The sequence below is a fragment of the Neovison vison genome, chromosome 8, assembly GCF_020171115.1.
Source record: "Neovison vison isolate M4711 chromosome 8, ASM_NN_V1, whole genome shotgun sequence".
Classification (NCBI taxonomy): domain Eukaryota; kingdom Metazoa; phylum Chordata; class Mammalia; order Carnivora; family Mustelidae; genus Neogale; species Neogale vison.
The window spans coordinates 91067035-91084359 of NC_058098.1; the positions used below are offsets into that span (position 1 = coordinate 91067035).

At 42.9% G+C, this 17325-nt stretch overlaps 1 protein-coding gene across 2 annotated transcripts in view; it reads left to right on the top strand.

Moving 5' to 3' along the window:
* Positions 1-2244: 2244 nt before the first annotated feature.
* The window catches only part of ANXA4 (annexin A4), a 76784-nt gene continuing 61703 nt past the window's right edge, over positions 2245-17325 (top strand). The window contains exon 1 of one of the 2 annotated variants that reach the window (XM_044261304.1): positions 2245-2385. The gene's annotated coding sequence lies outside the window, so the exon portion shown is untranslated. The remainder of the gene's footprint in view (positions 2386-17325) is intronic. The other variant, XM_044261306.1, reaches the window with a different exon arrangement.

The window sequence follows — 17325 nt, forward strand, 5'->3', positions numbered from 1 at the left end:
TTTCTTCTCTTATTACCCTGTTCTTGTGAGATTTTTTTTTTTTTTTAAATCTGCTCTTCTTTTATTTGAATTTCAAGAGAGAGGGGAGGCAAAAGCATGTTTCATTCTGCTATCTTTAAAGGCTCCTTTGAGAAGTGAGTTGGGGAAAATTGGAGGGGAAGACGAACCGTGAGAGATGGGACTCTGAAAAATAATCTGAGGGTTTTGGAGGGGAGGGAGGTGGGAGGTTGGGTGAACCTGGTGGTGGGTATTATGGAGGACACGTATTGCATGGAGCACTGGGTGTGGTGCATAAACAATGAATTCTGGAACACTGAAAAGAAATTAAAAAAATAAATACAATTTTTTTAAAAAAAGGCTCCTTTGAGTCTTTAATTTCAACAATGGTATTAATTTTTAATAATTAAATTAAATAATTAAATTAAAATTAAAAAAATAATTTTTTTAATACTCTGTCTTAGATCGGTCTCCCTAGAAGCAGAGACGGAGATGGAGATTCTTGTGTAAGTGCTTAAACTTTATGGGCTCATTCTTGGGAAACCCTGTACTTGACACAAGCAGGAGAGTGCAAAGAAGCAGCAGAGCCCAGATGTGGTTTCTATAGAAATTTAGCTCTAGTCCAAGCCCACAGGAGCTCTAGACTAGGAAGGGTATCACAAATTTACTTCTGACCTTTTGTACCCAGAAAGTTAGCTTTGGACTGTGGCTCCTCAACCCCATGTGAGGGCATTTATAGGAGAAAAGGACAGTTGTGAGCTAGGTGTACCTGCCTGGCAAAGGTGATCTTGGCAGAGAGCATCAGCTCCATTCTCAAACCTTTTATTTATTTTTAGAGTAGCCTAATTGTTACTTTTTATTTATTATTTTTTAAAGATTTTATTTATTTATTTGACACACAGAGAGAGAGAGATCACAAGTAGGCAGAGAGGCAGGCAGAGAGGGGTAGGGGAAGAAGCAGGCTTCCTGCTCAGCAGAGAGCCCCATGTGGGGCTGGATCCCAGGATCCTGAGATCATGACCTAAGCCAAAGGCAGAGGTCCAACCAACTGAGCCACTCAGGCGCCCCTAATTTTTACTTTTTAAGGAATGCAGTAGTCTCTCTAATTACTCTGAGGAAAGGAATGATCCTGTTTCATTCTTTTTCATCCTCATTTTGTTTCCTCTAGATTAGTTCATAAACGGAAGCTGGAAACTTTAAGTTATCAAAGCAGAGAAAAGGGGCAGAACGAGGTCTAGAATCTAAACCACTCTGATTTTAAAATCCATGTTCTTAAAAGACCATGTCAAACCTCCTCCTTTTGCTAAATCCTCCCGAATTAACGTTACCTCTCTGGTTTTAAGGGTGCAGTAGCCACTTGGATTTTGCTCTATTGGATAGCAAACACACTCCCCCAAGCTACCCACCCTCTGTTAAATAATATCCGAATTTGCGGGTAGGCTCAAAGGATTCATTTTGCAAGCACCAAACACCTACTATGTGCTGAAACCGACACTAGGCACGTGTGCCAGGACGACCTAGGCTTAGTAGGTGCTTTCAAGAGGCCAGCATCACTCGGGGAGGCAGAAAGGAACTCATACAACTGGTCTACACGGCCTGAGCGCCGCTCCCGGGCCCAACTTAGGGGCTACCCACCAGTTCCAAACCCTGGTCATTTACTGGGGAGGAGAGAAAGAGCTGCTCTGCACTCCTATTCCCGAAGGTCTCCTTCCAAAGGAAAGGGAACTCCATTTCCTCAAGGGAGATGGGGAGCTGCTGGGGCCTTTGGGTGGGTATTTTTTTAATGTGCAAGAGAGAAACAACGTGCCTTGGTGATTTCACTCCCCACTGTTCTGGCCCAGACGGGGCGAGAAAAAATGCAGTTTCCTCGGGAGGAAGCTGCGATTCGCGGCTAGACTCTGGCCCCCGCGGCCGCAGGGCGGATACTCGCACCTCCGAGAGTGTTGGGGCGTCTGGGAGCCGCAGACCCGGGAAGTCCAAGTGCTCGGATTCCGCCGAGGGAGGCGCGGGGCTGGACGGGGCGGGGCGGGGCAGGCGGTGCTATCCCGGAGGGCGATGAGACCGCAGAGCCTGGACGGCGGGTCCGGTCCCCGGCGGGGCGCGGGCACGTGCCGGGGGCGCAGCCCCAGGCTCGGGGGCAAGGCTGGTCCCCAACTGGGCGCCAGGCGCTGCGGTCCCGGGCCCAAGCTCCAGGTGCGCTTCGACCCCACCCCACCCCACCCGGAGGATTTTCCGGTCCCGTGTGCAGAGGGACAACCAGGAACTCGGACTCAGTCTCCACCCCGAAGTGGGGCGGGTCCGCCCGGGATAAGACCCGCTGCCCGGCCCCTCTAGGGTGTGATCTGACCGGTCGCGGGGGACCAGCCCAGCCCTATTTCGGCTCGAGCGGTAAGGGGGGACCCGGGCCGGGGGTCCTGGGCTCCGGGAAGGGGTCGCAGCACCCTCGGGGGGAGAGCCCTGTGCCGCGCCCAGGAGGGGGTGCCCGCCGCCGGCCTGCGGGCGGGGCTTGGGTGGCCAAAGGGTGGAGCGGGCGCCGGCAGCCCCGGCGGGTATCCCCCGGCACCGTCCAGAAAGAGCAGTTTATACAGCTCGGAATGGAGACTGGTCGGAGACCACAGAGGTTATTTATTGAGTTCATGTGCCAAGAGCTGTGCTGGCTTCAGGTATTAGCAAGAAAGGACTGAGTTAGTACTCCTTGCATATGACTCAGTCTAATACCCAAATTTTCTTTTTACTTCTTTTTTTTCTCCTTTTAATACACTTACTCAGTTTTCCTAGTTTCTTACCCTTTCTCTCCTCATGTATCTAATGCCCTCGGTAGACTGTCTGGCTGGCGCATGGAAATCTGTTGTTATTATTATTATTTTTTTAGGATTTTATTCATTTGATACAGAGAGATCACAAGTAGGCAGAGAGACAGTCAGAGAGAGGGGGAAGCAAGCCCCCTGCCGAGCAGAGAGCGATGCAGGGCTTGATCCCAGGACCCCGAGATCATGACCTGAGCCGTAGGCAGATGCTTAACCCTCTGAGCCACCCAGGCGCCCCGGGAATATGTTATTCTTATGAGATCTATGACTTAAGTCTGCCAGGGGCTGTCTCACTGTTTTGTCTTGGCTTTGACTAGTGAGAGACTATGGGGCCAAAGAGGCTTTTGCTTTTCAACAATCTGGCCCCCTGAAAGTGCTCTCTGGGGTGATGCCCGTTTGTGAGCAGCACTGAGTAACCCACACTTTCCATGACACTTCTGCTTTCTCCAGCTGACAGTGGAAAAAATGGATAGGGTCACCCCCTCCAAATTACCCATCCCACCTCCTCCTTACATTGCAGGTAACACTTCTGATTGCCAAACCTTAGCCCTTTCCTTACCAGGGAATTCTCAGAAGACACAGGTGAAAGAGGAAGCAGGAATGAGATGGGTAGTCACGGCCACCCAAAACGGGCTTCCTTCCACAGCCCAGCCCCATCTGGTCAAGGCCAGATCCCTTAGATTCAGCTCAGGCCAGATTTCTCTTGTTTTGGGGGAAGCGCACGCACACACACACACAGAGAGGCACATGACTGTTAGATCAAGGGCATATGCGAATTTCCCTCCTAACTATTTTAATATTTGGCTAGGGATCATTTTTCTTTGGAAGCAAGTTAGAGAGTAACATGCACAGTCAAGTCAAATCACACCAGTTCTCAGCATCTGAAGAATGAGCTCCCTGGTTACCCTCAGACTTAGGGCCTTTGGCCCATTTCTTTATGTCTATCTACTTATTTGTTTTCCCCATCCTGATCTTCTGCTTGTCAGGGAAGCCCAGTTTTCTTTAATAATGAGTGCCAGGCACTGCCAGGGAATAACTGAAGCTTCAGAATAAACCAAGGGCCTGGGGTTGGGGGGTGGGTCCCTCTTACCTTGATCTTTGAGATTAAGAACAACCAGATATATTTTGGAGTAGAATTCAGAATTTATACGTTTTATTATAAAACAAGAAACTTAAATTTATTTGCGGGCTGTGATTTGGCCCAAACCTAGCCTTTGAGGGTTGCTTTCACTAGAATTAGGGCTACTGTGGAGGCAGTGGGTGCCACCATGTCCTACCTGGAGGAACTTTGAATAACAGTCATCCTTGGTTCCTCATTTAATTGTTATTTCAACTTGTGGTAGGGTTCCTAACCTTGTTTCACAGATGAGGTGGGTGAGGGGACACAAGTTAATGGCCCTCAATTCTTGAGGGACTTGGCATGTGGACCAGAGAATAAACTCACTCCTTGTGGTGTTGGGCAGAGCTGGGTTGGATGGAGCATTCTGCTGGACGTAAGAGTGTGGCTTTTGAAACCCCTAGGCTGGGTGGACTTGGAGATGGAGAGCTTTCTCAGCTAGAGGTGTTTAGGTGGGGGCCTTGTAGCACCCTTTTGGATGGGGCTGTTAAGGGTGGAAGGTTAAACTAAGATGACCTCTGAAGTCATAGCTTCGTCACTTCAGGGTACATCAGAATTCCTCAGGAAGCTCAACAACATACATATTCTTAATGCCACTCACCCCTGATTCTCATCCAATGTGACAGAATTGGGCCCAGGAAAATGCATATTTAATAGGTTCCCTGGATGACTGCGATTCAGATGTTTCTTGGACCTTGCTTTGAGAAACTAAGCTTTAGAAAGACTTATATGAATATATGCATGCTTGATAAATTGAGTAAAGTATTAACGAAAACATGGAACTTAAAGGAACTTAGGCCTGTCGTTATGCTGTAAATAATGTAGTAAAAGCTGACATTGTTCCCATTTTCAAGGACAGCTTTTTATTATGCCCTATCACATGAAACTCCCCCCATAGTTTTACAATGTTTGACACCCCTAGACCAAATAGAGGGTTTAAACCAAAGAGGCCTTGTTTATTTTTAAAACTTAATTGAACCTGAGATGGATTACTATATTAAGAATAATGTACCTAGGAATTTAGGATTTGTAAGGCCTGTTGCTTGTTTTATTGGGCGTAGCTTGTTAGTGTTCAGTTGTGTCTGCACTGGACTAAGAGCTTTTGTTACAGGAAACTAAACCATCACCTTTGAAGAATTGTTTTTAAAGGTTCAAGATGTTTGAGGTCAGTAAATTGCCATATTGCTTCTTGGTCCAGATTGCTAGACAAAGAACCCAAGGGAATGTTCTTAGCAGAATGAACCGCAATCAGCTGGAGGGATAAATTGCAGCTATAGGCCAGACTATAATTTGTTCTAGAAAACACCTTCACCAAACCTCCCCCCAATCATTAATCCTTTAAGGCCTACAGTATGAATGGCCCGACTTATAACAGAGCTACAGGTCCCAAGAGTGGCCTGTCCAGTACAAAGACCTTCCTGCCCTGTGGACTCATTTCTTTGGGTTAAGGCTCTCATCCCCCCTGTCCTGCCCCGCTATCAGAGGTAACATTAGATTATTACCAGAAACTAACATAGAAGGGCTGGTTTGTGAATGGGAACAAGTTCTCCTGATTTATGTGTACTTGAGTCATCTCCCCTGTAGGAAGTCCTTACTAGATACAGCCCCGCTAGTATAATCAGTCCCTGGCATCCTCCCTCTCACATCTCTCCAGGGAGCATTTAGGAAGGTCTTTTCTGGGTCCTACCTTGCTTCAACTTCTGCTGTTGATGCTTTTGGATGCTATACAAGAATCCGTTTGACTCAGTACTTCTCATCCTTGTTAGTTACATACCCCTTTGAGAATCTCAGTAAAGCTATGGATTGTCTCTTGAGAAAAAGAAACACATATTTGACATTGTTCGTATAATTTCAAGGGGATGGACACATGTCCAAACCCAATCATGGTACCTAGCAGGTACGTAGATGGATTTGCTCTGAAATTTGGTGGCTTGTCAAAATTTTAGAATGGATTTGCCTTTGTTCGGCAATTTGAATTCTGAATTTATCATAAAGATATACTTGGATATGTGTGTAGAGGCCTGTGTACAAGGATATATATACATTGCAGCATTGTTTATAGCAACAGATTGGAAATGAACTAAATATCTGTCACCAAGGGGTGGTTAAATTATGGAACATCCATTCAGTGCAGTACTGTGCAGCTGTTAAAAAATGATGCAACTTGACAGGAACAGATTTGGATGATATCAAAGAATCTTTTTAAAAAACACTTTTTTAAAAAAATTAAAATATAGGGGCTCCTGGGTGGCTCAGTGGATTAAGCCTCTGTCGTAGGCTCAGGTCATGATCTCAGGGTCCTGGGACCGAGCCCTGCATCGGGCTCTCTGCCCAGCAGGGAGACTGTTTCCCCCTCTCCCTCTGCCTGCTTCTCTGCCTACTTGGGGTTTCTCTCTGTCAAATAAATAAAATATATTTTTTAAAAAAGTAAAATACAGGATTGCATAGTATGCTACTACTTTTTTTGTAAGAATGATGGAGACTATCGTCTATATGCTTGTTAATGCATTAAATATTTCTGATAGTGTGCATAGGAAAATTATCACAGTGGTTGCCAAAACAAGGTGGGGGGGGCCAAAGTTCATCCAGATTTATCACTTTATACCATTTTGTATTATTTGAATTTTTTAAATCATATTCACATATTATCAATTTTTAAAACATAGAGTTACAGATATCACCTACCCATTTGAAGAGGGAGAATGAAGTAGAAATGGAAAATAAATATATATTATCAAATTTTCCAACCTCAAAATTAATACATGATCATATATTTTCTTTTTTAAAAAATTTTTTTTTAAAGATTTTATTTATTTGACAGAAATCACAAGTAGGCAGAGAGGCAGGCAGAAAGAGAGGGGGCCGAGCAGAGAGCCCGATATGGGGCTCGATCTCAGGACCCCGGGATCATGACCCGAGCTGAAGGCAGAGGCTTTAACCCACTGAGCCACCCAGGCGCCCCTATATTTTCTTATTTGTATGCAAAGAATGATGCTTCGGTCTCCAGTGGGCTATAATAGCAATCGCTCATTTCTTATACATTTCAATTGGGCTGATTTTTCATTTGGCTACACTCCAACTAGTTCCAAAAAGAATGTAAGGTGCTTTGAACTGCCTGGTAGAGAAAGCCCTGAATTTACTTGGTCTGATCAGTTCCATATGTTTTTTTAGCTGCAGAAACAGAGACAGGAGTAGATGGGATAAGTCCAAGCCTGTAGACTAGATAGACTTGCTGGGATAGGGCCCTTGGTCAAAGTCCCAGCAGTGTTATCAGAACTTGGGTACTGAGGGGCTTGGCTTTGGCTTCAGAGCTAGACTATATCTTAGTCTGTGAGGCCCCTGCTTCTTCCTGTTGGAGGGTCCATGTCACAGATACGAATAGCTGATGTTTGCTCGTGTGTCCTAGGAGCCTGGCCCTGTGTCAAACAACTGGCATGTTATTTACTAAATTTTCATCTATAATACGTGGGTGCTCCCATTATCATCCCCATTGAGTAAGTGAGGAAACTGAGCCACAAACGGGTTCAGTAATTTGCTGGAGGTCACATGCTACATGCAAATGGTAGAGTCAGGATTTGAATTTGGCAGTCTGGTTCAACTTCCTGTGCTCTACCACCCTGTTGTCCTACATAGTGCAGTAAGAACAGGGAATCGGGGGGCCCCTGGGTGGCTCAGTTAAGCATCTGCCTTGGTTCAGGTCATAATCCCAGGGTCCTGGGATTGAGCCCTATGTCGGGCTCCCTGCTCAGCGAGAAGTCTGCTTCTCCATCTTCCACTCCCCCTGCTTGTGTTCCCTCTCTTGCTGTATCTCTCGTCAAATAAAGAAATAAATAAAATCTTAAAAAAGAAAAAAAAAAGAATGGGGAATCAGCCTGAAAAGGCAGGGCTGGGAGTTTAAGCTGGCTGTGGGGCTGGATTCTTTCAGAGGGGGAGAGGTAGAAACCTGTGTCCGTACCACTTGTCTGAGATGAACTTGATGCCGACCTGGGTCATTCTAAATATCCAGGGGGTCCCATGCGGTAAGTGAGTGAGGAGTGTAGTAGATATGAACCAAGACAATGTGCTGCTCTTGATTCTGGGGGCCCAGCCAGGTGGTAACAAGACTTGGGGCAGCATTTAAAGACAGGGGAGACAGCCCAGCCCTTTGGGAAAGGGGCTTCAGGGGCAAGGCAGGATGTCAACAGCTCCTGCCCAACGAATACAGGGCCACCCATCTATCATATAATGTGACAGGCCCTAGAGATTGGAAGGTAAAACACAGACCCTCTCCTTAGGGGGATAAACAAGCAGATCAATAATTCAAAACTCATAGGACTGTATGATAAATGATTTGGTACACTTTGCACAGAACACAGAACAATAGAGGGGGTGCGTCTAACTCCATCATGGGCGGGCAGAGAAAGCTTCTTGGGGGTGGGAGAGGAGAGATTTATGTACAGGCACAGGGATGACAAAGGAAGGCTGTTATTCACTGGAAGTATGGCCTGTTGATGAGAGCAGGGCTAGTTCCAGATGGGAGAGTGGTAGGACTCTCAGAAATTAAGGTCATTCTGTAGGCCTGTGGGGGACAGGACCAACCAGTCTTGGGGGACAGGGCCTGGAGGGTCCACAGTTGGAACTACTGTCCCCTATGGAGATCTCATTTTTCTTTGTATCTGTTCTGCTGCTTAGTACATTTCTCTAATGCATGTTTTGTTTTAATAAAATGGAAGTGCTGGGTACCAGGAAGGAAATACAGGTAGATTTCCTTGAGCCTTGGAGAAACAAGACTCCCTATTTCCCTGTCCTACACATGGCCAACCGTTCAAGGTTCGGCATGGACACAGTCTTCTTCCCCGTTTGACTTAATCTGAGTGAGGGACCTCTCCAGTATGGATACTCCTCTTTCCCTGTCATTCTCCCGTCACAGGAATGTTCACGCCTTACTGTGTCTGATATCCAGCGTGGGCCACCCCCTCAGCTCTGAGCTGAGCTCCTCTGAGGGCAGGAACTACACAGCCCCCGTCCCCTGGCCTAGCACAGAGGGTGTGTGTCACTGTGTGTGCTGAATGAATGTATGATTTCCCATGGCCTAGAAAATTGAGTCCAGTGTCCAAGCTCAACCTGTCACAAAATGACCCATTTGTGAAAATCACCTTTCCAGAATTTTGTCTCCTACCACTCTCTTCCAGGTTTAAGTCTCCAGCCGCACTCCAAATGAAGTGTTTTCCAAATCATAGCTGAAGCTTCATTTTGACTGTTCTCTCTCTGCCAGCAAAACCTTTCACTCTTGAAAATCTGTCATTGGAAGCCTAAGTCAAATGAGAACATTTGACTAGGGGTGGGGCAAGGTGGGGACGGGCTCAGTCTCCCGTCTCCCACCTTGCAACTCTTGACAATAGTTAGCACCTGCTGCTTTGTCTTTGGATCGGCTGTTTGTCTTACTAGCTTACAACGCTCCTTGATAGCAAGATACTGTTTCCTCCATCTTTGTTTCTGTCACAGTGCGTGGTACCTGATGAGGCAAAATCAATATTTAAGGAAGGACTATGTGTAGGTCTGTACACCTGGTGAGCCGCAGTTTTGGAATTGGGGTCTCATCCAGGGACCACCTGTGTGAGAACCAGGGCCCGGAACAGGATGTGAGGGGGATCACCTGGGGTGCTTACTGAAAATGGGTTCAATAAGGTCTTTGGGCCCTATCCGAGATTTACTGATTCATGTTCATGAGTACAGCATCCCTAAAATCTGTGTGTCTAAACACTCCTCAGGTGCTTTTGCTGCATACTAAAATTTGAGAACTTTTTCTAGGTATCGTGTTAGGTGTCTTACAGTCTATATTACAATTAGGATCCTTTTGAAGCATAGCTCCAGACATAGTGTCCTGATACCATCCAAGGCTAGAAGAAAGAAGGAGGGCTAATCTCTGTCTTTTTAATCTGGAAGAATTAAGGCCTCTTGGTAGGCTTGTTCTTATTTCTCCGTGGCCTGAAGTGGGTCCGCTGGCCACTTGAAAACCATTTGTTGCTATTGGAATGGGGTTGCCTTGGACCAATCATTATTTCTTCCTGGGATGACTACTACGTTCCTGGTTTTCCAAACCATGAAAACTCAGTGAAAGTTCTCTTAATGAGGAAAGAAGGTATGATGGGGGTTGACATATTAGTGAAAAAATCCTGCAGAAATCCTGCACAATAGTCACTACTATGTCACTTATATGTCAGCATAGAGTAGCTGTATTAGGTGGAGTTAAATCTGGAGGGCAGAGCAGAGACTGGAATTTGGCTTATGTTCTGGATTCCCAGCCTCCTCTTTCCAGCATGGAATTATCTCCATTACAGCCTCTGCTAGCATGTGGGAAGAGAATTGAATTCAGAATGTCACAGATGCCATAAAATAACAGTTCAGGTTTTCCCAGAGAAATGCATGTTTGCAGTGAATGGTTTCAAGAACTCTATGTAAATAATCTTTGACAAACACATTTCCTGACTCATATTTATACAAATATTTTAAAAGGTGTTCATTATGACTCTTCCCATTAATATAGTTTTTCCTGTTTTTTACCCCCATTCCCTTATACTCACTTGATGTATGATCAGGAATGGGAATCTACACTTAGGAATGACCATGGAGCATTCTGAGGACCTTTTTGAGCATCAGTAGTTAGAATCTAGAATCATTACTGTAGAGCAGTAGTTCTCAAATTTGAGAATGCATCAGAATCACCTGCCTAGTTGGCTTGGTGGGTTAAGCCTCTGACCTGCTCAGGTCATGGTCTCAGGGTCCTGGAATTGACCCCCACATTGGGCTCTCTGCCTGCCTCTCTGCCTACTTGTGATCTCTGTCAAATAAATAAATAAAATCTTTAAAAAAAAATCACCTGGTGGGCTTCTTACAAACCAAATTGCCAGACCCTACCCTCAGAGTTTTGTAGGTGTGCTGTTGGGCCCAAAAAAGCGTACTTTTAACAACTTCCCAGTTTCTGATGATATTGTAAACACTGAACTGTATGAACTTCTTTTAGGTTGAAATACTGGTCTATTATTTATTGAAAAGATTATTGAAAAGATAAACATAATTGTGGACTTGGCATATTCTACTCTTTCCAGGTTCTTTTGAGCTCCTTATTATAGCTGCGCTGGGGCCTCCCAGAGGAGGAGACTGGATTCCCTGTGCTTTGGTGAATCTATGGAAGGTTTATTCCTTGGAACTGAGAGGGTGGAGTGACACCCACACACCCTCCCTCTGGGCCAGGCATGGTTATAAAATAACTGAGACACACAAGTTGAAATCAGATACAGTTCCACATATGACATACCTACTAGCCAAATTCAGAGACAAGAAGTAGAATGATGGTTAGCAGGGACTGAAGTAAGGGAGAAATGGGGAGTTATTATTGAATGGGTACAGAGTTTCTGTTTGGGATGATGGAAGAGTTCTGGAAATGGGTAGTGGGGATGGTTGCATGACATGGTGAATGTAATTAATACCACTGAATTGGGGCGCCTGGGTGGCTTAATGAGTTGAATGTCCAACTCTTCGTTTTGGCTCTGGTCATGGTCTTGGGGGTCTTGGGGTCATGGGATCAAGCCCCACACTGGGCTCTCTGCTTAACAGGGAGTCTGCTTTTCTCCCTCTGTCTCCACCCCTCCCACTCATGCTCTCTCTCTTCAATAAATAAATAAATCTTAAAAAAAATACCACTGAATTATACACTTAAAGCTGGTTAAAATGGTAAACTTTGTTATGTTTATTTTATCACAATTTGAAAAAAGTCTTGCTTTCTTTACTATTCTGTCTCCCAGTAGTGTGCTGGAGTGTCCTTCTATCAGCCTATTAGAAGTGATTGTTAGGGAACCTAGGTGGCTCAGTGGATTAAGCATCTGCCTATGGCTCAGGTCATGATCCCAGGGTCCTAGGATCGAGCCCCACATTGGACTCTGCTCAGCGGGGAGCCTGCTTCCTCCCCTCTCTCTCTGCCTGCCTCTCTGCCTGCTTGTGATCTCTCTTTCTCTGTCAAATAAGTATTTTTGTTTTTTGGAAAGTTTTTATTACAGACATTTCCCAACTTATTTCAGAGACTAAGACCATGGTTTGCTGCACTAAATTTTGTTGCAGATACCAGGTGCTTGTGTTACACGTGTGTAGATTTGCTTTTGGATGAGAAAACAGGGTGTTAGTTGACAGTTGTGGATTCATGAGTGAGTGGCTATCCTGGCTGCAACCAGGAACCCAGAGTAGAGCAAATGGGCAGCCTGGGAAGAGTAAGGGACCACCAGCATCAGTAATTCATAGGGTTCTTTATTCCTGGTATGACTGGTAGAGCCTTCTCTCAGTGCTAGACCTTGCTGGCAGTTCTCAGTACTGCCAGCAAACTGGTACTGCTCACAGAAGACTGTTTTCTGCTCAGCTTTTGGGTTCTGTCACCCTTTTGGAATTAAGTTCTTAAAACATTGTATTTGTTTCTGAATAAATTATATTTGATAAACTGTTAAAAAAAAAAAAACACCCAAGTGAGAGAGTAGTAAAATGGACCTCTGTGTTTATTCATCACCCAGCTCAACAGTTACCAATATTTCACCAAAAAAGAGACTTTCCAACTATTTAAGTAATAAGAGGGAGGAATACAAAGAAAAAGATGGCCAGATATGATTGAAACTTTTTCTTCCCAATTTTGGCTTTATTGAGTTAAAAGGATAGTATTAAATTGGTGAAATACTTAATAATAATTTTAGACATAAAATATTAAATTTTATAACATGGAAATAATTTCTGTAAGTTTTAGTAAAGCAAGATCCTAAAAATAGGTGACTTATCTAAAATAGAAACAGATAATACACAGAGAAGAACGGGAGTTGAAAAAAGGGAGTCCGTGTTCCTACTACTGATTTAAAAAAGCAAGTTAAATCAATAATAAGATTTAGTATTGTACTCAAATATTATGTTATAAAGAAATAAAGCAAGCAAGCTTATGGCTAGCTGGGGTTTGGATGTCCTTGTAAATTTGGAGCACAACTGGAAATATTCATAAGGATCAAATATCACAAGAAATACGTCAAAAAGAAGAATAAAATATCTTGCAAAGCTAAATATAAAGATTGTAGCTATGGTTTTAAAACCTCAACAGTCAATAGTAGGGACATTGAATAAATTACAAGATATCAATATAATGGAAGAGTATAATTTTAGTACAGTGACCCATATGGTGATTGTGTGAAGTATGAAAAATTAAGAGGAAAGAGTAGAACACGATATCATATACATACTGTGATTACAATTAAAATATTGGCACAAATAGAAATAATAGTAGATGGTAAGTTTACATTGTTTTAAAATGTCCTTCTCAGTGCTGAAAGTTGATGAAATAATTTACAAAATAAAAGGAAAGGGTAATAGGGGATTGCTTAAGGCCTCACAGTCTCTACAGTTCTCTGAAAGTTAGTTTTTTCCATTCATTGTCAGTGGAAAGGTCCATAATTTTCAGCATTGCAATGGAAAATTTTACTTCTATCTGTATTCTGGTGGGTGTATGAAACAAGTTTATCGGCTCACCCAGGCAATTTAATAACAGCTGGAGGGCAGGAGAGGTTAATAGTAACAGGTAAAAGTACCACTAACTGCCTTATATTGTTACCCACTATAAATTCCTGAGGTTGCTAAAACAGAAATAAAAGTATAATCAATAAACTAAATAATAAATTTTACTATAAGTTATATTAAATTCTCATTTAATTTAAATTTACCAGATTTAAACTTTCTGTTGCTATTTTCTGTTGCTAAAACAGAAATAAAATTATAATAAATAAACCAGATAAATTTTCTGTCATGTACATTTATTATCTTTACTATTCAAAAATAAGAAAGGCTATTTTTAAAAAGCTAGCCAGTGTTTTCTGTTTTATCCTTCCTGTGATATTTCCTAAGGTGGTAATACTAAATTTTTTATGATCTCTGCAGATAGTCTCCATTTCTTTTAAAAGGATTCCTGGCTGGAGGATTTATTTTTTATGAAAACAAAAAAACCCACAAAAACACTTTAGTTGAAACCAAACAATAGTGAAAAGAAAGATATTTAGATACGAGTTGGTGAGCCCTCTTAAATACATATGTATGTTTTACAAATCTAAAATATCTTCCCTCTTGATTAAATAAAGGGAGGGAAAGGATTGATCATAGAAAATTTACCCGGGCCTGATACGCTGAGTACAAAATATTTAAGCCAAACTCTTTAGTCTCACAGGATTTCTTGATGTTATTACACTAGTCATTTTCCCCTTCCTATTAATTAATTACTTCAAGATTTTATTTATTTATCTATTTAGGAAAGAGGGAGCACCAGTGCGGGGAGGGACAGAGGGAGAAGGACAAGCAGACTCCCCACTGAGGAGGGTGCTTGACCCAAGGCTCCATCCCAGGATCCTGAGATCATGACCTGAGCCTAAGGCAGACCCTTAACTGAGTGAGACACCCAAGGGCCCCTCCCGCCAATTTAGATAAGTGTTATTTTGCCAAATAGTGAGGGTGCCCCCTAGTTCCCTGAGCTTTCTTTTGAACAGTTATGTGGATTATTTCCAGGAATAGGCCATCCCTTTAAATATTCTGAGGCCTAATTCCTTTTCTCTTCTTCTCTATAGCATTTTGTCCTAGGCCACGTTTTATGTTTTTCTTTCTGTTTTTTAACACATGGGGAAATGAAAGCACTAAGAAGATGAGCAAGTTTTTTTTTTTTGTGGTATTTAAAAGTAATCATCTGGTCATTCACGTGAAGTGTTTAGAACAGTATCTGACACATAGTACAATAAGCATTCAGCAATAGCTGTAATCATTATTATTAAACAAGGCCAAGTGTGTCTAGAGCAGTGGTATGCAGTAGAAGGACAGAGCAAGGCACAAACATAGGTCTGAATTATCTAGTAGTCACATTTTATTTTTATTTTTTTATTTTTTTAAAGATTTTATTTATTTATTTGACAGAGATCACAAATAGGCAGAGAGGTGGAAAGAGAAAGAGAGGGAAGCAGACTCCTTGCCGAGCAGAAAGCCTGATGTAGGATTCGATCCCAGGACCCTGATATCATGACCTGAGCCAAAGGCAGTGGCTCAACCCACTGAACCACCCAGGCACCCAGAGTAGTCACATTTTAAAAAGTTAAAAGAGACAGGTGAAATGAGATTTAATAATATAGATTATTTTACATTATACCCAGTAGATCTAAAGTATTACCATTTCAATGTCTAGTTAGTAGAAAAAAATATTGGGATGTTTTACAGTCTTCTTTTCATACTAAGTCCTAACAGTCTCGTGTGAATATTATATACTGACAGAACATCTGAATCTGAATGCTAAATTTCCATCAGAAATACTTGGTCTGTATTTAGATTTCATATAATTTAATTTTCATGTAGATTTATATACCCAAATCATTTTAAACATATTTAGAACTTTTCCAGTATCTGAATGGAATGCCAAAAAATGATTTTCCTTTTAATATTTGCATCCACATTGGAAAAAATGGCTCATCTCTTTTAGAATCCATGATTTGACTTTGAAACTAAAAGCGTAACACTTTTGGGGCACCTGGGTGGCTCAGTGGGTTAAGCCGCTACCTTCGGCTCAGGTCATGATCTCAGGATCCTGGGATCCAGCCCCGTATCGGACTCTCTGTTCAGCAGGGAGCCTGCTTCCTCCTCTCTCGCTGCCTGCCTCTCTGCCTGCTTGTGATCTCTCTCTGTCAAATAAATAAATAAAATCTTAAAAAAAAAAAAGGCGTAACACTTTTTTTAATTAACATATAATGTATTATTAGCCCCAGGGGTACAGGTCTGTGCATCACCAGGTTTACACACTTCACAGCACTCCCCATAGCACATACCCTCCTCAATATCATAATCCAACCACCCTCTCCCTACCCTACTCCCCCGGCAGCCCTCAGTTTGTTTTGTGAGATTAAGAGTCTCTTATGGGTTGTCTCCCTCCCGATCCCATCTTGTTTCACTTACTCTTTTCCTACTCCCCAAACCCCCCACGTTGCATCTCCACTTCCTCATATCAGGGAGATAATATGATAGTTGTCTTTCTCCGATTGACTTATTTCACTAAGCATAATACCCTGTAGTTCCATCCACATTGTTGTAAATGGCAAGATTTAATTTCTTTTGATGGCTGCATAGTATTCCATTGTATGTGTGAGTGAGTGTGTGTGTGTATCACATCTTCTTTATCCATTCATCTATTGATGGACATCTAGGTTCTTTACATATTTTGGCTATTGTGGACATTGCTGCTATAAACATTCGGGTGCACGTGTCCCTTAGGATTACTACATTTGTATCTTTAGGGTAAATACCCAGTAGTGCAATCGCTGGGTTGTAGGGTAGCTCTATTTTCAACTTTTTGAGGAACCTCCATGCTGTTTTCCAGAGTGGTTGTACCAGCTTGCATTCCCACCAACAGTGTAGGAGGGTTCCCATTTCTCTCCATCCTCACCAGCAACTGTCATTCCTGGACTTGTTAATTTTAGCCATTCTGACTGGTGTGAGGTGGTATCTCATTATGGTTTTTATTTGTATTTCCCTGATGCCGAGTGATATGGAGCACTTTTTCATGTGTCTGTTGGCCATCTGGATGTCTTCTTTGCAGAAATGTCTGTTCATGTCCTCTGCCCATTTCTTGATTGGATTATTTGTTCTTTGGGCATTGAGTTTGATAAGTTCTTTATAGATTTTGGATACTAGCCCTTTATCTGATATGTCGTTTGCAAATATCTTCTCCCATTTTGTCAGTTGTCTTTTGGTTTTGTTAACACTTTTGCTGTGCAAAAGGTTTTGATCTTGATGAAGTCCCTGTAGTTCATTTTTGCCCTTGCTTCCCTTGCCTTTGGTGATGTTCCTAGGAAGAAGTTGCTGCAGCTGAGGTTGAAGAGATTGCTGCCTGTGTTCTCCTCAAGGATTTTGATGGATTTCTGTCTCACATTGAGGTCCTTCATTTATTTTGAGTCTGTTTTCATGTGTGGTATAAGGAAATGGTCCAGTTTCATTTTTCTGCATGTGGCTGTCCCAATTTTCCCAGCACCATTTGTTGAAGAGACTGTCTTTATTCCATTGGACACTATTTCCTAAAAAGCATAACACTTTTAAAACTGCTTTTGTTGGGGAGCCTAGGTGGCCCAGTGGGTTAAGTGTCTGCGTTCAGCTCATGTCATGATCCCAGGGTTCTGGGATCAACACCCCCACCTCCCTGCAGGGAGCCCACTTCTCCCTCTCCTGCCTACTGCATTCCTTGCTTATGCGCTCTTTCTCTGTCTCTCTTTCTGCCAGTTCAGTCTCCTTTTTTCTTTACTGCGCAGCTCATCATGCCCCTGCCTCTTCACTCAATTCCACCTCCCTCACATGCCTTGGTTTTAAATTTTAAAATGTGTCTATACT